The following is a 24,272-nucleotide window of genomic DNA, read 5'->3' on the forward strand; positions in this document are numbered from 1 at the left end:
TGTAAGCGAAAATATCGGTTACTGCAATTTTCGCAAGTTAAAGTTTTATTAATTCCGTCATTAATTTAACTTTTAATTAATGACACTGATTTCGTCGCGAATAAGCTTAGCATACTTTTGGCTTCATTATCACGTTTCAATAGACTGAAATCGTAACGCAAACATTGAAAAGGGCTTAGTGCTGAGATATTAATTAAATCTCATAACTCCGTTTGAAGGACGACTTGGTGGGCTATTCCCAAAACGGTCTTTATTTGAACGAAATTCAATTATGGGTGACAAAGAGTGCAAAATAAAAGTCGTGTGGCGTATTCGGAGAGGATAAAATAAAATGGCATCTAACTAGGGTTCAATACTGTCGGCTGCTTGACGGTGGAGTAATTGGAGAATAGTTTCCTGATATGCGTATAGGTGTACCAGAATCTCATGGCAAACAAAAATATTGGAAAAGTGTGTTTTTCATATGGCCATTGTCTATGGCTTTATGTCACCTGTCAAAGTAAATCAAGAGATCTGTCAGCCGCTGCAGAAATTTTGTAATCTCTTCATGCCTATTTGTTATTTTTGTGAAAAAGTCGAAAAAGCTCAAGCAAGTCATATTGTTTTCAATGAGAATTGTAAAATAAGGCAAAATTCAAAGTCAATCTATGATATTAAAGCACGTCGTCGAGTTGACAGTAAGTTGGGCTGAAATGTTTTGATACATTTAGTTTATTACCCAACTGCGTCAGAAGGAGCGTTGTGTTTTTAGGGTTCCGTAGCCAAATGGCAAAAAACGGAACCCTTATAGATTCGTCATGTCTGTCTGTCCGTCCGTCCGTCTGTCCGTCCGTATGTCACAGCCATTTTTTTCCGAAACTATAAGAGCTGTACTGTTGAAACTTGGTAAGTAGATGTATTCTGTGAACCGCATTAAGATTTTGATGCAAAAATAAAAAAATAATAATAAATATTGGGGGCTATACTTAGAACTGAAACTCAAAATTTTTTTTTTCATCAAACATACGTGTGTGGTATCTATGGATAGGTCTTCAAAAATGATATCGAGGTTTCTAAAACATTTTTTTTCTAAACCGAATAGTTTGCGTGACAGACGCTTCCAAAGTGGAAAAAAGTTGGTCCCCCCCCCCCCCCTCTAACTTCTAAAATAAGAAAATGAAAAATCTAAAAAAAACATATGATGTACATTACTATAAAAACTACCAACGAAAATTGTTTTGAACGAGATCTAGTAGTAGTTTTTTTTAATACCTCGTAAATCGTAAACCGCTTATTACCGCGTAATCTTTCATACTAATAACTTAAATAAAAAATAATAATTTTAATTTCATAAATCAATGGTACGGAACCCTCGGTGCGCGAGTCTGACTCGCACTTGGCCGGTTTTTTTTATATTATTCTTACTTAATATCTGCTTTATTGGGATTTTCAGGTGTATCTCACAAATTCGTGCAGAGGAATGGTGAAAATGTTATGATGACCATGTAAAGAAAATTGAAAAAGATTTCATCAAGCAAGTTTGAGTAATTGAAATGCTGAAAGAGCGATTTATATTATACAGGGTGGAATTTTGTAATGCCACCTGGAGGGAAAGTACCTACTCTTAATATTGTAGATATAATTTTTTCTCAAAGAAAACATTCCTTTATTTTTGAAAAGAAATAGAACTGCATTCAAAGATTTCCAAAAATTTGCTTACCACACCCGGGAACCGAACCAACTTAAATCTGTTAAAAATTACATCCTGTATTTTTATTACATCGATCGTTAGGGTTAAATATAAGGATGAAATCTCTCTAACAAACTTGATAAATCAAATGAAAGGAAAACCATGAAATTTTAAATTATTTTGATAATGTTACAGAAAATTGTATGGTATAGTAGTGAATTTTCGAAAAAAAAATCAAAAATCTTTGCAGTTCTCTTTTTTTTTTTTTTAAAAAGGAATGTTTCCTTTCAGTAAAATTTTCTATCTACAGTATTAAGAGTACTTTCCCTCCAGGTGGCATTACAAAATTCCATCCTGTATAAATACATCTTTAACTTGATCATCTATTGAAGAATAAAAAATGCAAGTGGAGTTCTTAGAATCGTTTTCTAGTTCTGAATGAAGTGATAAGTTATAAGTATGATACATAATAAAATTATTTACAGTAATAATACTGTTTACTTATTTTTCAAGACATGTTTCTATGTTAAAAACCCGATGTATAACAACATTCTTCATACACATACCTAAAATGTACCTATATGTAGGCATTCGTACTTCATGTTCATTAATATTAAAGTCATAAATAAAAAATTAAAAAGTATCAAGATCGTTTAATCCAATTTCCCCAGTATTGCACTCAACAAAGTTTATTTTCCCCATTTGCCATGAGATTCTGGTACACCTATACGCGGCGCGTCTGTCTCGGATAAAGTCGGATTTACGTTTGAAAACTTCGCGCTGGTGCTTCGGGTCTTATTTCACTTTTTTCTTGCCATTACTCTTTTTAGAGCGGGAGCGTTATTATTATAAAGAAAAGGTAAATCTCCTTGTATAGTGCGGTATCTTTGGTGGTCGTAAAAGGTGCTCAATTATAGCGGTTGTGCTGTTGCCTGCAGCCTAAAAATGAAATTGAGACAGGTAACTATTTTCATAGACAAATAAAATAAAAAATAATAATAATAAAATAAAATCAGGTGAGATACAGGCCAAGAGCTTCCTCGTTGTGGATAAAAAAAAAGACAGTTTTTTAACGTGAATGTAATAATTATGTACAAAGACAAACTCTATATTATAACTCACTACCTACTTTGAAATTAATAATGAATAGCGTTCAGCTTTATTACTCTCTATATTACGAACCTTACACCCACATCTTAGATTGATCATTTTGAATGAGAAGTAGGAACAGTGACATCTATATTTCTAATCGAATCCTCCAAATTACTTACCTATCTCCCACTTTTCAAATCTCGAGCAATAAAATCGTGAAAGGCATTGATCGTTGTCTGGCTTTTAGCGGAGAGTAATTTGAACGGTCAAGTCCTTTTAAATTACATTCAGCTGTCTTGATCCGTACTTAATGCCTATAGTCCGCGCCAATGGACTTTAATAATCTGTTAAACAGATTAAGCCGTCGAACATTGAAACTGAATTCTGTTACGATTTGATTATTGTTGATTGTGTTAGTTTTGATTATTTTAAATAATTATAAAGAATGTTAGTAACAGTCCAGCTTACCCCTCCAGCTAAGCTAAATATGCTTGTGTTAGGAGTAGACCACAATAGTCCAGTGGCAACGGGTTTTGAACTACCAACCTTCGAATCGTCAGTCTGATATTACCATCGGGCTATTGTCGTCTTAAAAAAATAGATTTCTGTGTTAATAAAATCTCAGTTTAAGTCGTTTTTGATGATGATATTTTTTCACAAAATAGCCGGAGTCTGTTGGCGGGGACCGTTTCGACGAGCGAATTTATAGAATTATTGGCTGAACCTTACTTTGTTTGCACGAACTTTAATACCTATTTTACCTTCGAGAAAGTGATCGCTAAATCTTGAACATTTACCCGGTGTTTATTGAGCTGTTCCAATTGATTAAAAGCTATTTCATTAAAACTCTCTGTTAATAACCGATTCGGAATGGTTAAGTACACTACAGCATTTGGTTGGTTCGGTATTCATTTATTTTTTACTTTAGATCATCTTCAATATCATCATCATGTGATTTAGTGTCCACTGCAGAACTTTACCACGGGACTATTCCTACCTCTCGTTCCCACCGCTGCAACTCCTGTGTAGCCAGGATCTACAGCTTGACCGCCAATAAAAACCCAACCAGTGAAGGTCAAGTTTGTCCCGGGGGAAAGTTAAACTGTCATTGGACCCGCAACGAAATTAATCAGAAGAACATAGGAGGAGTTCGAAATTAAGGTCCGACTTCCCTCCATTGCAAAGCGGATGACAGGTGACAAACAAAGGTTTAATAAAGTCTTTAAGAAAAGATTATGCACCACGGACAATAAATATCAATTAAGAGGGCCTATCTTATGAGCAATTAGCAACCTGCGAATAATATTTTTCACAGAATCGCTTAAAAGCACGGAACTTTACCAGAGGCAACGGGACTATTCCCACCTCTCGTTCCCATCGCTGCAACTCATGTGTAGCCAGGATCTACAGCTTGACCGCCAATAAAAACCCAACCAGTGAAAGTCAAGTTTGTCCCGGGTGAAAATTATATTGTCATGGGACCCGCGACGAAATTAATCAGAAGAACATAGGAGGAGGAGGATTTACCAGAGGCAACTGGAAGATGACGTGACCTACACTCCCCACAGTGGCCAGACGGGCTGGGAAGGTTAACCATTTATTATTTTAGAAATGGGACAGAACTATAAAGTTACAAAAAAAATTTTTCAAATTTTTATCGTGCAGAACCACGTCAAAAATATCGTAAGCAAATACTGGATATCATTGAACGTGCTAAACAAAGCCAGCCTTCCAAAAGTGCAACTCAGCGGCTATCTATCAAACCGAACGCCTCTATCTCCTGTGAATCCATTAAATTTATTAAACAACCATTATGTCCGTGCGCCGCTCGAATATTATTAATGGGCGCATCTCTATGGAAATTGTGGGTAAACACGACTTTATGGGCAGGTTATCAGCAAGGTACACAGCCGGCCGTATACTAAACACTTAAGTGTGTATTTACGGGATATGGGATATACATTGAATCCCGTTAGGTGATTGCGTTCAAATGAAGATGGATAACTTTGTAAAACAAAGTAAATCTTATTGTTGAAAAGTCTAGTTAGTCTTTACATGTATTATGAAAACATTGATACTTATGTGGTATAAAATATAATCTTCACACGAACGAAACTACTGACATCCACTTATGTATTTATCGTTTACATAATAATACGTGAAATCCGTAAAATGTTTTAACGTTGTGTTTTATATCGTAAAGGCACATGAGAACCTTTTTATACGTAAAACAATTTCATTTTTACAATTAATCGTCGTTTTCATCGACTTTAGTAAGCTTCCTTTTGTGAAGAATATTATTAGAAGTTACTGAAAATAGGCCAGTAGAATTAAACACTAAAATGAATTAAATCGGAAATAATTCCTATTAAAGATTTTAGTGCTTTAATGGCTTCATTAGTTGCCCATAAAGACTCTCCTAGGTTTTCGACTTCGACGGAGTTGTGCTTAAGTGGTGGGGGCCCCCGAAAGGGGCGCTTTTTAGGCTTTCCGGTTATACCGCGTAAAGGACTTACCCTATCGAAAAGTGGTCTTCCTGACGGTTGAAGGGCATTTAATCCTGCATTAAATAAGACCAAATTCATATGTTTTGAACAAACCGTTCTCGTGCAAATGTTCGGGAAAGTAGAAAATATGTGTATAATTAATGACCCTCTCCACGTCCAATGGCTCGTTGCCCGCAGGCTTCCAAGTCTTGAAAAGAAGCGCCTCAACCAGTGTAATCCTATCAAGGCTTACGAGTTGGATGCGCCTATCCTTGTTCGTCCCAGCTGTTCCTTAACTGCGGTTGCTGCACCTCTTCCTGGCACTCATCTGAACGACTACGCGTATTGTGGCGTCGAACCTTGGACCAGGCATATGGCTAAGCAATGCAATCGTACAGGAGGGTACAAGGAAGAGGGGCAGCCACATTAGGTAACACGGAGTCGTTCAGGAGAGTGCCAGGAAGAGGTGCAGCAACAACAGTTAAGGAACGGCTGGGACGAACAAGGATAAGCGAATCCAACTCGTGAGCCTTGACAGGGATACGCTGGTTAAGGCGATCCTTTACAAGGCTTGGGAGCCTACGGGTGACGAGCTATTGGACGTGGAGACGGTCATTAATTATACACATATTTTCTACTTTGCCGAACATTTGCACGAGAACGGTTTGTCCAAAATAAATGAATTTGGTCTTATTTAATGCAGGATTAAATGCCCTTCCACCGTCAGGAAGACCACTTTTCGATAGGGTAAGTCCTTTACGCGGTATAACCGGAAAGCCTAAAAAGCGCCCCTTTCGGGGGCCCCCACCACTTAAGCACAACTCCGTCGAAGTCGAAAACCTAGGAGAGTCTTAATGGGCAACCAATGAAGCCATTAAAGCAATAAAATCTTTTGTAGGAATTATTTCCGATTTAAAATCTAATTCTACTGGCCTAAAAAGAAAAATCAATGTTTGCTCATAAAGGTTCTAAAAGCGATTTTCTTCTAAATTATATTAGTAATTTCAGTAAAATCCCCTTGAGAGTAAGAAAAGTATTTAGTTGAAGTGCCTTCAAGTTAGTGATTCCCTATGATCAAAGAAGTTTTATTAGTTAGGTACTAGCGGCTGCCCGCGACTTCGTACGCGTGGATCCAGTTTTACCCCCTTAGAGGTGGAGTTTCGTAAAATCCTTTCTTAGCGGATGCCTACGTCATAACATCTACCTGCATGACAAATTTCAGCCCGATCCGTCCAGTGGTTTGTGCTGTGCGTTGATAGATCAATGTCAGTCAGTCAGTCAGTCAGTCAGTCAGTCAGTCAGTCAGTCAGTTAGCAGTCAGTCAATCAGTCAGTCAGTCAGTTAGTCAGTCACCTTTGAGTTTTATATGAAATTTTGTAATGCCATCTGGAGGGAAACTACTCTTAATACTGTAAATAAAAAAAATACTCAAAGAAAACATTCCTTTATTTTTGAAAAGAAACAGATCTGCATTCAAAGATTTCCAAAAATTTGCTTGCAACAACCGGGAATCGAACCAACTAACATCTGTTAAAAATTACATCCTGTATTTTTACTGCATCGATCGTTGGGGTTAAGTATAAGGATAAAATCTCTCTAACAAACTTAATACATTAAATAAAAGGAAAACCATGAAATCTTAAATTATTATAATTATTTACAGATTATGCTATGGTTGGTACTCGTATACGAGTATTTTCGAAAAAAAATCGGAAATCTTTGAATGCAGTTCTTTTTCTTTTCAAAAATGAAGGATTGTTTTCTTTGGGTAAAATTTTCTATTTCAAAATTCCACCCTGTATAAAGATTAATATTCCATTAAAACATCTTTGTTTGTGTACCTACCTACTTCGATTATTTAGGTTAGGTACACATATTTTAGAACGATGTAACTTTTGTAGCAAAATAAAAATGTATACTTGAAAAATGTGTCTATGTTTTACTTCCTGGAAAATCCACAGTCTGTGGTTTCACAACACAATGTTTGGCTAACTCTGTTTTGATTCAAACAACCGACTCTGGAAGTAGATTGTGTAGTTTTCCGCGAATACTTTACTCTAGGACTATATGAAAAGAGTGAACATTTGGTCGTAGGTAGGTACTCATGCCTCCATACACTTAATTTAATATTCGTAAACCGATAAGCCGGTTTTTTTTATTTGCACAATACAAAGTTATGATTTTAGCACTGGCTGATTAATTTAAAACTTAAAATTAGACCCTCTTTATTCGATTTTATTTGGATGGGTTTTAACCGGTGCAACAAAATTATACTTATAGCCTATTTTACTCTTAGTTGTGATAAACAGTCTATGAGCATATTTTATGGCACCAAAGTTTTTTTGATAAATTGAGTAACGCGAATGTTGCTTACAACTAAAAGCTCTAGTGTGCGTCCATCTTACAGTTTTAACATTCCAAAGATATCGCCTGTCTGCTAATCCGACCGTTTTACACCGCTGTATTTCAGTCCACACCGCATTCATTAAGGCTGCAGTGGCTTTTGTTCACTCGATCAGCGTTTCGGTCTTAACAACCATTTAACGGTTCGTTTTAACTCAGACTAGATTTAGCTGCGACTCGATTCATCGAAACCCTACTCGGCGATACGATTTTGATACATTCAGGTGTGTAGCTGTCTCGTTTTCTTAGATTCAGATACGAAATATTCAAGAAAGAAGAAAGCAAAAAAGTTAGCTTTATTTTACCTATCATTTTTATATACTTAATGATTCACAAAGAATCCTAAGTAAATAATTGAAAGGAAACTTGGCTTTTAATATGAGATTAGCACATATTCTTACGTTTATAAGAAATTTCATTTCACCGGGATCATATTTTGTTAGAAAACTTAAAATTAGATTACCGTTCGGTTGAATTGATTCTGTGTACCTACCATGAGTTTACGATAAGTGTGCTCGCTAGCGAGTACGTCAAAAATCTCTATGAAGATTTTGTTTCTTGAAAGTAGCCGCTAGGGGCGCTGAACAATATGTCATACAAGTAATGTCATTTTTTTACGCAGTCGCTAGCGAGCACACCTAACGTAAACTCATGGTAAGCACACTGAACATTGTCGTTTACCTACTTGTTTGTGTTTCTTCATTCAATTTCCACTCCGGGGTAAAACGAGACTTTAAATAGATAAATAAACTTCCAAACAAATAAGCGTCGGATTATAAACCGGACTTTAAGAGGCCTAAAGTTTTTCAATTAGACTTGCTTGTGAAACAAAACACTTCACTAATCGTCCGATTTATTACATCAAATCTCAGCTGTATAAAGTTATGGTTTGTGTATAATTATTTGTAACTAACGCGTGTTACTGACGTTTAATTAGGATAGACAATATAAGCGTATAGACTAAGAGCTAGTGAACGCCAGACATACTTCATTTTATAAAAGCTGAAAGTTTGTCAGTGCATGCTCCTAATATACGAGTAGGTTACAGTGCTAGTGAATCATGAAGTTTGGGTCATCGTGGCTTTGGCAGCTACCCTAAAAAAATTGTCTGGCAAGGAGTAGGAACGGTCAAAATTGTCTAGTTGTCATCAACTAGACAATTTTGACCGTTCCTACTCCTTGCCAGACAATGATGATTTAAAGTAGTTTCCTCATGGAAACTACTTTAAATCATTGTCCAAATACTATACATAAAAAGTAGTTTCCTCATCAACCAGACAGTTTTGACCGTTCCTACTCCTTGCCAGACAAACTTTTTAGGGTAAATGCCAAAGCCACGATGACCCAAACTTCATGATTCACTAACATTGTAACCTATATTAGGAGCATACGCTGACAAACTTTCAGCTTTTATAAAATGACGTTGGTCTGGCGTTCACCAGCTCTTAGTCTAGTAGGTATCACGTTGCAGGATACGTGTGGAACTTAATTAAAATTAATTTGACGAATATGTCATTAAGCTGTCATCAAGCGCTGCTTTAGGTGTTTAATAATTAATTAATTAATGTGTGTATTGTTTTAAGTCATTAATATTAAGCATACTCGTATTGATAGCTAGCTATCAATGCTTAGAAGAATATTCCAGATATACCAAATTCCATTAAACAAATTACTTGTCGCTAAAAGAAAACTTTTTGGATATTAACTGTCTTGATGTTTGATTGAAATTTCATTAAGCATGTTTGGTATCAAAATATGAAACGAAAGTTAAATTCATTACTTCAATATTTAATTAAATTGCCCCCAACTGTTGATAGATGTCCTTTAAAGTAAACATAAATTAATATGGAATGATAGAGCATATGAATTGATTTTGATAACTTTAAAAATATCCGACCTTTCGCTAGCTGACTAAGAAATAGAGGACATTAATTTATTACCACTTAATTTTATTGTTATGCCATGAGTCAGCGTTGTTCTATCAATGTAAGTTAGTCAGAGATATTTTACTTCAAATAAGAGATATTTTTGTCTGCCACAATTTGGGTTAAATTATTTGGGACTTCGTTTGACCTCAATCTTGTGATGATGAGATAAGATAGAGCACGCTTGCTGAGTAAATACTTATTCAGTCTTAAGTATAAACTTTTTGCTAACTCATCGCGTAGGTACCTACTTTCATTTGTCTCCAAGCGGTAATCATGATTGGTGAGATACGTCACTTACTTAGTAGGTAGATGCCAAGGGGTCATGCATCCTGGCTTACAGTTGTAATTGATGGGAATGGCCACTGTTGGCTGGCACAAGACTGATGACGAGGGCTGGTCTCGCATCGGTGCGTTCAGCTCACAAGTACATTACGGTTCATTGACCTGAGTGATAGCATTGATGTAGTTAATTAGATTATTGATTTTATTGTCCATTAGGATATTACATTGATTACGCGTTTGAAAGCGTTTCGGTTTCATAAGGTTGAAACGTATAATACCTTGGAGGATGTTTATTTACTTATACGAGTCGAAAACTCGAAACGTAGTTTTTCAATAAATTGGAATGTAAGTAATAAATGATAATACCTACAAACCTATGACGTCATTATAAAACAATAATGACTATCAACTTAAGGAGTTTAAAGCTAAAATAATAGTAAACTATGTGATTGGGTTTTTAGTGTTTATTGCGTCAACGACCCAATACAATTCCTTTTAGGTTTATATTATGAAGCTTTTCTATTAACCAGAGCTGACTAAACTTACACTCTGCGACTAAGCTAACTCTGCTAGTACAAGTAAGTATACCTATAATGTAGAAAACTGACTAGCAGTCATTACGGAACTAGCAATTACTCTTAATCTTAATAAATCCCCTGATAATGACCTCTGAGCCCTAAAACAATGTTATTCCGCTCACATCCTCAGGTACAACAACATTGACGTAATTGGAACAAAACAGCCCGCCATCTTGCAAAACCCCGAATTTGGCGGGGATTATTTAGATCTCTACCAAAAAGTGCAAAAAAACAAAACTCGCCGGTGAAAAACCATGTCAAAGAGAATCAATCAATTTGTTGAGGTTTTAAAAAGTGTTTTTTTATTTCGTTAATCTCCAATATAACTTTTTTTATTAAATGCACTATTCACATCCACATTTACCAATTTGGATTAACTATAAAATAAAAATAATTAGGTAAGTAAGACATATCGAAATGTAAGCGAGCAAAGTGGCGAATTCATCAATGGAATTGTAACGAGTTAAAAACTCATCGAAGGTTGAGTTGCACCATCTTACCATAACTTTGGCAAACGTCCAAAATCTGTCAAACTCCATAAAAAGCACCGGTTATAGTTACGGTTAAATAAGATGGCGCAACTCGGCCTAAAACTATAGGTACAGTGTTTTATGCAAGTAAAACAAAACACAAAGCCTCCTAATTCTGAACTCAAACGAAATTATAAATTAATTCGATACTGAAATATGTACCACGCGTACGGTAGTATTAGCAGGATTAGTGGGCCCAGGGTGGTCCCGTGGAGTTAAATAGTACTAATTAACCGCACAAACCTCAAAATGGGAACAAAAGCATTACTTGGCATTAGTGGGCAGCGGGCCGCTACATATCAGGCCTTGCGGACAATTTATGCACGACATTCATTGCGTCAGGCCCGTTTGATGTTGCCCGGGCGCGTATGTGCGCGCGATTTATGCCCCTTTTAAGCGTTTGCAATGGATTTAAATGGTCACTTTGTAGCGTGTCTTAAGGGTTTTTAAATTGATTTAAAACTAGGCTGTTACAAATACATCTATTGTTTATGTTAGGTACTAGTTATTTCTGAGACATTAAAATATTACATAAAATCGGATGGGGTCAGACGTATGACAGTTTATGAATAGGACAATTTATGTGTGTCACACATTGTCAGTAATAATTTTATGTAAGACTATCGGAAATTCATAAATATTCCCGTGATATAGATCACATACTACGAGTCGTGTTAGTACTACGGACGATACAACGTTGCAAAAAGTGAAGAAGAAAATTGTATCTTAAAAATTACTACACTATAAATTCTCACCTACTTTCAAGGAGTTATTTAGTCTGTCACTAAAATGATTACATTAGGCTCCAGTGTTCCAATTTATACTTATAAAATCTATAGTCTGAAATAAAAAACTTCATGAGTTAAAGTTCTGTTGTTGCTCAGACGCAACACACTCGTATCAGGCGTTGGGGGCAATTTATGCGCGACATTCATGGGCCAGTTTGATGGTGCGACCGTCGTCCGGTCCCAGACGCATATGTGTCCACGATAGATGCACTATAAACCTACTCGTATGAATGCTACGTGTAAATATTTTGAATCTGTCGCTACAGAATTTATTTTCACCATAAGTAATCATTTACTGGAAAAGCTATGTAACATATAATGTTCTTATTTACTTAACCTAATTTGGTCAAGCATCTTTACAAGTTATTTTTACACAGCTGTCTAGATGGAAAATTTGTTAATTTTGATGACACAATTTTTCCTTTGCTTGCCTATCTATTGAAGGTGATTAAATCCACACCCCGTAGAAAATAAGTGCTTACACAATTTTCTTAAAGAAAATTCAAGTTCAGTTCAGTTTTTCTGTGAAAATGTAAAAAAAATATCATAAGATACTTGTGGAGGTCGGACGTAGTATGTCAGACCCTGATGGCAGTTTATGCGTGACATTCATAGCGTCGACGGGCGTTTGATATTGCGACCGTTGTCAGGCATCCGTGTGCGCTTACGATTTGTGAGAGTTTAAGGCTAAGTTGCACCACCTTACTTTTACTTTAACAAACGTCAAAAATCTGTCAAACTCCATACAAAAAACACCGGTTATCGTTAAAGTTAGGTGGTGCAACTCAGCCTAAATGTTCTCAAACTGTTTGTTAGGTTACATAATTATTTAAAAATAAAACATAATAATACCTACAATTTTTAAATTACGTATACTTATTACTACTATAGGTAAGTAAGCTGTAGTTTAGAGTGGCGTATTTTGATGAATTAGGAAATTAATTTTTAGGGAATATTAATTATACTCACTTGTTTCGTAGAACATAATGGTGCCATTAAATTATAACACTTTTTACGGTTTTAGCGAATATATTACAATCATGACAGCTCAGTACAATAGTGAAAAAAGCAAGAGTGAAAAACAAAAGAAGCCCTATTATAATTAAAACAAAAACGCCGCACAGATTAGTGCAAGGAGGTTGAACGCTGCAACATCACTTGATTTATAAAATTGATCAATTTGATCTTACACGAGGATGATAAAAATAAATGTGTGTATAAAAATATTTACCTCATACGTTATTGGAGATTCGAGCAGAGCCAATTAATTAAAACAACAAAGTTTTATAAGTTAATACAGTTATTTCCGAGCCTAATTTAAAATTATTACAAGCCAATTTTATCAAATTGAGTTTCAAAGTTTGAATTAATCAATATCCTTAGATTAAACAATAACTTGTGACGAAGCATTCGAATGGCTGGGAGCTTTGAGTAAAGCTTGAGATTAGACTTAAGTAAGTTTGTATTCTACGACAACTTTATCTGTGAGCCCACTAAAGATGCAGGTATCTAAAGCACGAGGACTTGACACATTTTAGTCTACGTAGAGGGTTAGTATCTAAAAAGTTCTGCCTGATTCGAAACACGCTGTTTCTGCTAACATCGAAAATTAAAAATATTTTGACTTTCCTTCACTTTTGACGATTATGGCGATTGATAGGGATCATGGATGAGTGACATAAAGTAAAATTAAAATAGTAAGACACGGGTCTTAACGCGACGTTTATTAATAGAAATGGAACGTGAAAGTTTAAAATCTTATGAAGTAAAATATAATACAAAACTATGGCTTGGAAAATAACTTTAATACCTACTGAAGACTCCCGAAACATGCCTCTCACCTCTCACAGAATTAATATTACGGATCCTTTGTATTTATGAGGAGCTCCTGATTGGCAAACTAACTATACAAAAGTATTGTTTACTCGCTGAAGCCATGATGAAATTAATTAGTATTTTGCATCATGGCAAAACAGTTCTGTTTAACTAAATAGTTAAAACTTCTTCAACGTTACTCGGTAAATTTCCACACAACAAGCTGTTATTCAATTCTAATGGGGTTAAATTAGTTTTGAACAAGAAGTTAGAGTTATTTAACAAGTAATTTAAATGTAACTCAGTCTAAGTAAGTTTCAAAAGTCATCGGAAACATTCGATTTGTTTCAATAACAAATCATTTTAGACTATACCACATGAGTAAAGAAATGGAATCTTTACTCATGTGCCTATACGTAATCCTTTTGACTATCATGTAAGACTTGAAAAACATAAAATATTTACCAAAAAATACTTCTTTAATACTCAACAACTACTCGTATCACCAACAGATCAAATAAATTGAAGATTTACGAACTCATAAGGACGGCGGCTGGCGCGGCCCTCACCGGAATTGGCAATAAAGTTCGTGATATGTCGTAGCTATCCCGAAGGTTTTTGATGCACCGCACTTCCAATAACCATTACTTACAAGTTGTCCAAAACCTGGACCCACTTTTAAACGACGTTCTAAATGTGGACCACATTTACCCAACTTTTATTTTTGCGTCGGATTTAGTTGTACAGAAATACGTTACATCAATCCCGTAGTTCGTACTACTCCCGCGAGGATTAAAGTCTGCCAAAGAAAGTAGATATTTTTTGTTGCAACCAAGTTTAGTTTAGCCTACTTTTTTCTCCAAGGTCCAATTTACACCTCATCGAAATTCAGATGAGAACGTGTATGGAACAAACAACTTTATACAGATTTACTTATAAAATTTCATTTGCAACATAAAATGTTTGAATTGTACCAAATTTGTTCTAAATCGTACCTAATCCTCTTAATAGATATGAATGGAAATCAGGGTACATTATGTCGAAAACGGATTTCCGCCGCGCCAAGAGATATCTGCACGGCCCATATACTCAGGATAGATATTAGACGTACATACATATATGCCATATACGTCATTGCTATCGAGCACTAATGACACGGGATGTTAGTCATTACATCAGCGCTTGATTTAACAAGGGTAAGAAAATACAGGGTGTGCTCGTAAAGTAACTTGATATTGTTGTCGCTGCAAAGACGAGAGTGCGATAATTATGTTATTGTTTACACTTGATTTTACTTACGTAGAAAGATTTGTAGTTAAATAGATGTTACAAAAAAGTATAGTTATTAAGTATAATTTTCTTTCAATGTACTCGTAATTTTACCTACATAAAAAATAGAAGCACTGTGCATTGTTCAAAATGTAAATGTATGAGCTTTATCTTGACTAGTACCGCTATATTTTAATACATACCTAGTTGCTAGCTCTAAATTTAGAATTTTGAGAGTTGAAATGAGCAAAAGATTTAACCCTCTATTATTTGGGCGGTGGCTGAATTGTTGCAGCTGTATTTTAAACTTTATACGGATGAAAAAGAAACGAATAATATTTTTCTCTTACACTAAGTAAGAATTTAAATTTTGTGCACTGTACTAATAATATTAGTCTCATGAGGACCGATGCGATATTCTACTTCAAAAGACAGATACAGACTGGGAAAGTTTTTTGATCAGCCGAGTGGTCTGAGTCAGTATGGTATAATGCCTAAGGTATGGTATAATGTTGTAGTGAAGCCACACAATGTGCGGCGAGGTCCTACAAAATGTCTACGTGTTCACAACATGTTCCTGACCCCTGTAGCTGTTCGAAGTGATCGTGTGCGTGCGGCTTTACAAAAATAAATGAATTTTGGCCAGTCCGAACGAGAAAAATAAATTCAAAGCGTACAATAAATTAACTCGAAACGAGCCACGTTTGTAAACGCTTTTTGCTCAGATATTTTAAAACATAACCAGGATAATTGGCCATAAAAGTTACGCAATCTCAACTTTAATGCCATACATGTACGAATATGCACATGGCACAGATTATTTGCATTCAAAAATGATTTGAGATTTCCCCAGAGCTAACATAAAGTTATTTTTCCTACCTGGGAATTTTTTAATGAACAAGCCAAGCTTATTTGCAGTGAAAAGTCTAGTTATTTCAACCTTTTGATGTTTTTTCCTTGTTTTGTTGTCGTTACAGTCACGGATGCTGAGAAGAATGTAGAAAAAGTTTTGAATGAGATACGTTCGGAAGTTTTTTGGAGCGTTGTTTATACCTTTGGTTGCGAAGGGAGTAATTTATGTAGGGCTCGGCGGCCGCGGTCAGGCAGGCTTGACCACGGCAGACCCTTCGCTTTGCAATCGAGTTGTTAGTACAAGATTTGGTCCTAATCTGTCATCATAATATAGATAGAAGGATCGGTCTGTTTAATTCCGAGTACTACGAAGGGCTTCATTCAATATTGTAGCACTGAGTTGATTTTGCTGGGTGCCTTTAAATCGCGAGCTAAAAGGTGAGTTAGCGAGTTTCATCAAAGATCGAACAGACTGTCTCAAATCCTATCCTAATCCTAACTAATATTATAAATGCGAAAGTAACTCTGTCTGTCTGTCTGTCTGTCTGTCTGTTACGCTTTCCCGCTTAAACCTCGCAACCGATTTTGATGAAATTTGGCATAGAGATAGTTTGAGTCCCGGGAAAGAACATAGGATAGTTTTTATCCCGGTTTTTGAAACAGGGACGCGCGCGATAAAGTTTTTCTGTGACAGACAAAATTCCACGCGGGCGAAGCCGCGGGCGGAAAGCTAGTAAGAACATAAATGAGGGAATGGGGGTTCATACAAAATGAGGTGTAAGGTGACAGTTCTAGGTTCTGCTTATTACCAAGTAGAGTTACAAAAGATTTTCTTTTTTAAATAAATTAACGTCCCTGTTTAGTAATATAAGGGTCAGTCTACACCACTAGTGTTTGTGTCTCCAAGCTTTCCTGTTAAAATGTCTACGTAAATGTAGTCTTGAAGTAAAATACTCATTACTGAATCAGCCCGTTTTTTTTTTTTTTTTTTTTATGTGATAGGAGGCAAACGAGCAAACGGATCACCTGATGGTAAGTGATTACCGTCGCCCATAGACACCCGCAGACCCAGGGGCGACCAGGGGTTTTGGCGATAGGTATTTTATTATAACTCATCGGCCCACAAAATAAATAGTATTTAATTACCAAATAATGATTTATTGTTTACATAATATTACCTAAAATATCTGGTTAAAATAATTAGGATATCCACAAAAAGGTGTTAAATATTTGTGTACTTACTATTTACACTACCTACCAATACCACTACTTGCTGACCGGTTGCCACATTGAATTCCGTATTGAATTGGGGTTTATATTAGCCGTGTTAACAATGTAAATAGTGTTAATTGTGGGTTCAAATAAAATGGGATACTGACAACTGACCGTGTAAATTAATTGTTTCGTCAACGTTAAGGTGCTCACACACTTGAAGCATATAATGTAATGCAAGATACACGTAAAACCGCGAAACCTTAATTTTGATAACATCGGGTAATGACGCTATGCAGTGTTCTTCAGACGCGATGCGAAGCGTTGCGACGAGATGCGTTGTGACGCGACATTTCAGGTCACAGTCATAATACAAACGGAAATACGAGTACATAAAAGCTACATGACTTTAACGTAACAGAATAAGTAACGTTAGAAAAAAAACATGTAATGAGTTTGTTTAACCAGAGTAGCTCTTATCTCTGAAAAATATTTTCAAGTAGGCATTTAAATGTTACTCACTAATTTAAATTAGGTATTTACTTTTTAAATAAACATAGCTCTTCAAGGAAGCCGTACATAATATTTGTTGAGCAGTGCAGCGGGTGAACTTTGTCAACCACTACAGAAATCAGAAGTTGGGCACAACTTTCCGCATGAGTACGAGAACTGCAAAAACCTTCACTGAAATTCAGGATTGTCAAACCATTTGAAAATTCCAAACGAGATATTCAACTGTAAACCTTATACTACATTGACTTAACGTATAATTTAGCAGCTTCAGTGGATCCTACGTCTAATGTTGCACGATACTCTAAATGTAACCACAAAAATTCGTCGTATGTACAAACATGCCGCGAGAAGTTTTCATTGTCCTGGCAGGTAGTTTTTCAATTTGCGATCTCTATCGCCGTTACGCGAAAATGTGACTAGATTTCGTTTTAATTATTCGTATCTTCTTATTTTGAGTACGAATGTTTTGTGTTCGATAAATATTTACACATTTTTTTTAGTTAGATTTTGTATTCGAAAAATTCACGTTACATTAGGTAGAGGTCGTGGAAAAATCAAATAAAATGTAACCAAATCGAACTCGAATATTAAAATGTGTGAATATGACTAAGCGAAGGTGGTAAATTGGAGCCGCACTTAACAACATCAAATACTTTTTGATGTATCAGGATCTCATCTACTTGGCACATCAAAGTAAATATTGTAAACTTATTTTTTTTTCAAAAAAATACAGCTTTTATGGGGGGGCGCCATTGTGTTACTAATGGCAGAAAGAGCAACATAAAGAAAGAAAAATTTTCTAATTAGAATTATTTATTCATTATTTTGACGGTACAAACTCGGTAAGTGGAGTAAACATTATGATTTTTTAAATCAATTATGTCTGTTGAAATATAACAAATCACACAATTTCTATTTTTAATCGTAAGTGACAGTTTCACCTGAGAAAGATTAATAAGTGCAAAATCATGTTCTCAAGTTTGTTTCACGATTCACCATAATGTGGCAATGCGCAAGTGGCCTGAACGGCAGCCAAGTCGGTCAGGTCGGGTCGGCGACGCAGCGTCTCGCCAGCTCCGACCAATATCCATATAACTGAGATGCCCCACATCCTTGGATGACCTTCTCAATGGCATTTGTTTGTTTCATAACTTTTTAGCCTTTATGAGTGGAATAATGGCCTGCGTGTTTTCTTTGATGAAACTATTTGAGTTGGATTTATTTGGCTCTGTAATAAAGCTTGTACTTTATCTGTAAGCGATACCTACGATTTATTTCTAGAAAACTTTATTTTATCCTCTACCTCTAAACAACATTTCTTAACACAATACATCTTTCTGAGAAAAGTGTCGTACCTACCTATCCTGTGATTCACAAGTCAGGTCAAGCGCCAATATACCTACTCAATGAGAACATCTCGGCGCCGCTACTGGGAATATTCTCGACCCGATGAATCTTCGGGAATGTCACACTTCAGACTTGCGGTCAAAGAGACACGTAATTAATTTTGTGACCTTGGTTTGGATTTTCCAAAGTTATACCGAACAATACAGAAGCTGGTACATAAGTAGGTACCAATGTTTAGTAATTTTCAAAACAATTGGAATAATGAGAGAAGAAAACAGAATCCACCTCACACATTTCTCGTAAAAGTTCTAATCTTCGATACATTTGCTTCCTCCTATCATAACCAAACTAGCAGCCATTTGCATGCTCATAATTCCCAAAGAAATTTTCAGCGGATCGTGAAAAATTATGTAGGAAAAGGAGGTTAACGGCAATATGGTGTCGATGCCAAAGGCCTCGGAATTGCCACTGCACAGAATATCTATCCCGACTCAAGTATTTTATGCTCCCGTTTTATTTACTTAATCGCTCGATTCCTAAAAGCGTAGGCTTAACTTCGAGCGGAGATTTGCCCACCCACCATCAAGGTTTTCGGTCCTTATCGTTTTATTTATTTCACTGATATTAAAACGTTTCTAAAAGGGTACTGAAGTACTGATGATACTTTGAGCGAACGCTTTGTAAATGAACCTACCCTTCGCTTTCTGCTAAGGGTAGGTTAGGGTATAACCTGTTCATTTGTACAAATGGACTCGAGCAAGGCTGATGGATATCTAACATCCGACTTTCATGAAAGATTATCTGCAACTCGTTCCATTTCAAATGATGTTTTAGTTAAAATTAAAGATAACTAAGATCGCTTTACGCTACGATTAGTCTATTTATTATCTTGAAATATTTATTTTAAGTTGTCCGCATTTAAGTCAAAAACATTAGGTACTCACGAACAATACTAATCACGATTTAAAGTCCCTTATTCAGCGTTGAACCATATTTCGGCGTCCTTTAATAATACGGGCCTTAAAATCTTCACGAGACGTGAAAATCCCCGTTACTGATTCAACGTTGTCGCAAATACAGAAATTCTAACTGCTACAAAATTTGCAGAGGATGAATTCCGGATTCGATAGGAATTCCTATTTGAGCTGAAAGTTTATTAATTATGGTCTCCTCATGATTGCACGCTGCTCTGGTCTCTGCGATTATAATGTTCTCTATATTTACCCATTCATGACTCATATTTATCCAGATACCTACAAATCGAGCTTCTGTCAAACCAATACCACCCTAATTCAGTATCAATAAGGTTTCATGTTGATTGATTTGAGCCATAATATTTGTCACTAAATACGCTTGGAATGGTCGATTCATGAAATACTTGTTTTGCTATTGATCCTCTTTAGAAATGTGGAATTAATACTTGGAACTGAATGATGCGAAACCTTGCAAGTGTAATAAGTAGACGAGGCTTCAATGCATATTATGCTATGATTAACAAGAGCCAACCATACCGAGTGGGTGGTAACGCTAATAATATTCCTCTTAAATGGGCACATAATGAGCCTTATTAAACTACAAAGTAGGTATTAAAAATATAATGGTTACTTGCTAATAAGGTCTTTAAGAACCTGCGTAACAATTCATATAAATATGTACATAGGTACATACATATTAATTTAGAAATAAACTCCTTAGGTACAGTCAGCGTCAAATAGTTCGTCGCCAAAAAGTTGACAACACAACCTTATTGCAATTGTAACAAAGACGTTTTGCGAACTTATTGGCTACTTTGGGTGTCACGAACTATTTGACGCTGACTGTTCCTAAGGTTCCTAAGGTTGCTACCTAGAACAGAAGTATGAAACAGGATCGCAAACAAAATATTGTAGTAGTATTCTAAAGCCTGGTCCGTGAGCACGAAGAATTTTGTCCAATGACCCCAAGCTACCCATCCTTATCGCTCGCGCGTAATTATATTGCTGTCGCGACTGTGCGACGGGCGCCCGCAGTGAGTGTGCGAGCGCGACAGCAACATAATTACGCGCGAGCGATAAGGATGGGTAGCTTGGGGTCATTGGACAAAATTCTACGTGCTCACGGACCAGGCTTTACTCGTAATTATTTTGTAGCTGATTCTATTGAAGTTGCAATGAAAGCCGTATCGTATTGGTGGCATTTCCAAGAATTGTCCTTTCAGTTGCTTTATGAATTGACAAATAGAATAACTAATTCCTGATTACACAAATTACAATAGCTGATCCAAATTTCCCAGTACTCGTTCTGTGAGGCTTATTCGATTTACGGGGAAATCGCGCGTCAGTATTAGCTAATATCTGTAATGTATAGTAATGTATAGTTGAGAGCACATACAATTTTTGTAAAGTAATATCGCACCTATTCCAATTGCATTAGATGCAAGTTTTCAGCTTGATGTGCCGCCGTCTTTATGGTCAGACATTGTCACTACGTGAATGGCATATTATGAGAATTTTTGCAGCAGTGTTGCAGACAATTCAACCATCGTAAAATTGATTGTGCTATTGTACTTCACAATCTCACGAGTTATTTTATAAACTGACGGAGTTCACATGTCTGAAAATTCAATTTCTTTGCGGCCTAGAGGACAATCTATACTTATAATAAATCTGTAGAGAGGTCAATTCTGTACATGAAATATATCTTCAAAATAACTATCAGGGGGTGATTATAGTGATCGATACTGATGCCAAAAATGCAATCAGTAAAATTTTTGTCTGTCTGTCTGTCTGTCCGTCTGTATGTTCCTTATAGAAACAAAAACTACTCGACGGATTTTAACGAAACTTGGTGCAATTATTCTTCATACTCCTGGGGAGGTTACTTAGGAATTCCCACGAGAATGGGAATTAGCTGGAAAATCCTTTTGTATGAAAAATCTAAACCGCTCAAGTTAGACGCTTGAAATTTGGCATGCAGGTACCTTAGTAAACTTAAAGCTTAGTTACAACAGGATATTGCAAAATTCCCACGAGAACGGGAATTAACGGGAAAATCCTTTTGTATGAAAAATCTAAACCGCTTAAGTGAGACGCTTGAAATTTGGCATGAAGGTATTTTAGTAAACTTAAAGCTTAGTTACAACAGGATTTTGCAAAATTCCCACGGGAACGGGAGTTAGCGGGAAAATCCTTTTGTATGAAAAATCTAAACCGCTTAAGTTAGACGCTTGAAATTTGGCATGCAGGTACCTTAGTAAACTTAAAGCTTAGTTACAACAGGATATTGCAAAATTCCCACGGGAGTTGGCGGGAAAAAACATTTGTATGAAAAAATCTAAACCGCGTAAGATAGATGAAGGGGGTAAAACGGGATCCACGCGTACGAAGTCGCGGGCGGCCGCTAGTCTACGATAAAAATCTAGGTGTAATATAGAAAATATACACATACCTACACAAAAACGTTCAACAACAGCATGAAACATATAAGTTCTATATCATTAGAACTTATGAGACGTTGCCAAAGGGAAATCTCGTTGCGTGGTAATTTGGCAAAGGAAATCCTTTTTGACTTCTTTCTCGGAGCTCTTTTAGAACCCCCTATAAATTAATTCGTGGTAAGGCAGCAGCCGACAACTTAGATAAGTTTATTATTGGACGACCTTTTTCCATGTATCGCAATAAATTACCTTTGAGTGTCTTTATCAGAGCCAAGTACCTACCTTATACTCGTATACTCGTACCATAGAATTTGTCCCAAAAACAATGTCAAACAGAAAGCCGGTGTGAGTTTCTTAGTACACTTTTGTTATAGAATTCGATTCAACAAAGTCACACTCTACGCACAAAAGCATGTACCTACTCGTAACTTGAGAAAAGATCATGATGTGGAATCTAAATCAAAAGTTATTTAAACGTTAAAGATGAATTTATCAAAGTCACAAATTATAAAACCAGCAAGTTACTTAACGGTTCAAGTTGGTTCAAATCTGTGTCACGTAATTCTCACTCTGAAATGATAAATGATCTAATTAAGTTCTCTGAATACGTAATGATTTACACCAAGACTTAATGTGGTTGGAGAATCAATCAAAACGCCAAATAGTCCAAGATTCCTGCCATCCTTTGACTATCACGCATACTAAATGGCTACTTATCCCGGGCTTCGACATTTCAAGTTCGAAACCACCTTATTTATCCCTATATCAGAAAGACATTTCCGTAGTTTGGAGACAGTGTCGTTGCGTGCCTTATGCGGGGCCTATATCAAAATTTGTTGGAGGCCCTTTAGATCATGGGGCCTTTTCATCTAAAAAAGGTCATTGCAAAATTATAGAATTTCACAAGCCAGATGCTTACTCTGTCTATTCGAAAAAGTCTGGCACTGGGGCCCCTGTATTCCGGGGGCCCCGTATCATTGTAACGGCAGCTATGCTCCTGTTTGGAGAGCATGTAAAGCCGATCGGTCTGATTGAGTCTCGGACGCCAATGACGGCTCATAAAGTTTGACTACAGGGTTACAGCCCACGCGATAAGACGTAAAATATTTCACATCACTCATTAAACAAAATGCTACGAGTGGGCTTGAATACTTTTCCCAACTTACTTTCCGTGGTAACGAATGGAATTACTAAAACAATATTTTTGTTGTCTTAATAATTCCGTTTGTTTGTTGAATCCACATTCCGGTAACGGATCGTAAAATAAACGGTCAAGTTGAAATGGAGTATTCATTTCCACGTGAAAGAGGTACATTTTGATTACATGTCCTATAATTAAATCATGTGTTAGCTGTGTCGTGACGGTACTGATGGTCGCAAAAAAGCCAGATTACAGGGTAACTATGCATAAATTGGGCATGGGTTGTACATACATACTGGTATATAAGCCAGGCGGAACGCGGGGCGTGCAAATTTCCTGTCTACCATAATGGGTTCCTACCTTAATTCATGACCTCCAATGCGACAAAACCACCCCGCGCGTGACGCAATGAATATTGCGTCCGCCTGAAAAAGGCCTTTTAAAACAATTTTGTCATGAAACCAGAATGGGTGTCGCGATTTGATCGCTTGAGGATTTATGGAATCGTTCATCTTTTACTCTTAGTAGCACTTAAGGCTAAATTATGTCGATTTTGATACTCTCTAATCTTAAGATTGATGTGATGATTTGTATATGAAATATCTAACATTTAGTTGGTTGGCAATAAAGCTAGATTTGATGTGTCAAGCAAGCACTTGTAAGTACGCTCTGAAATCCAGACTAATACAGCTATTAAGGTTTAATATTAATAAGCACCGGTATGACTATTATTGTAAAGTTATTGCCTAATTAGCACGGGCATAAAGGATCTAACAGCCATTATTGAGGATATAAAATTAATTACTATAATACTGTTAATTAAATTAAGGTTAATTGAAGCTTGAAATTGAACTTATATTTTTTTAAGAAATATTAATTGATTGTATGATATTACTAGCTTTCCGCCCGCGGCTTCGCCCGCGTGAAATTTTGTCTGTCACAGAAAAACTTT

At 36.2% G+C, this 24,272-nt stretch overlaps 1 protein-coding gene and 1 long non-coding RNA gene across 2 annotated transcripts in view; one reads left to right on the top strand and one right to left on the bottom strand.

The window, feature by feature from the left end:
• Nucleotides 1-24,272, bottom strand: part of LOC135072629 (hemicentin-1-like) — a 214,330-nt gene that overhangs the window by 32,479 nt on the left and 157,579 nt on the right. The gene's annotated exons all lie outside the window — the stretch shown is intronic.
• Nucleotides 424-2,162, top strand: LOC135072962 (uncharacterized). Its single transcript, XR_010257543.1, has 2 exons — nt 424-677; nt 1,433-2,162. It is a non-coding gene; the product is annotated as an uncharacterized LOC135072962 (long non-coding RNA).

Source organism: Ostrinia nubilalis, chromosome 6, assembly GCF_963855985.1.
Source record: "Ostrinia nubilalis chromosome 6, ilOstNubi1.1, whole genome shotgun sequence".
Lineage (NCBI taxonomy): Eukaryota > Metazoa > Arthropoda > Insecta > Lepidoptera > Crambidae > Ostrinia > Ostrinia nubilalis.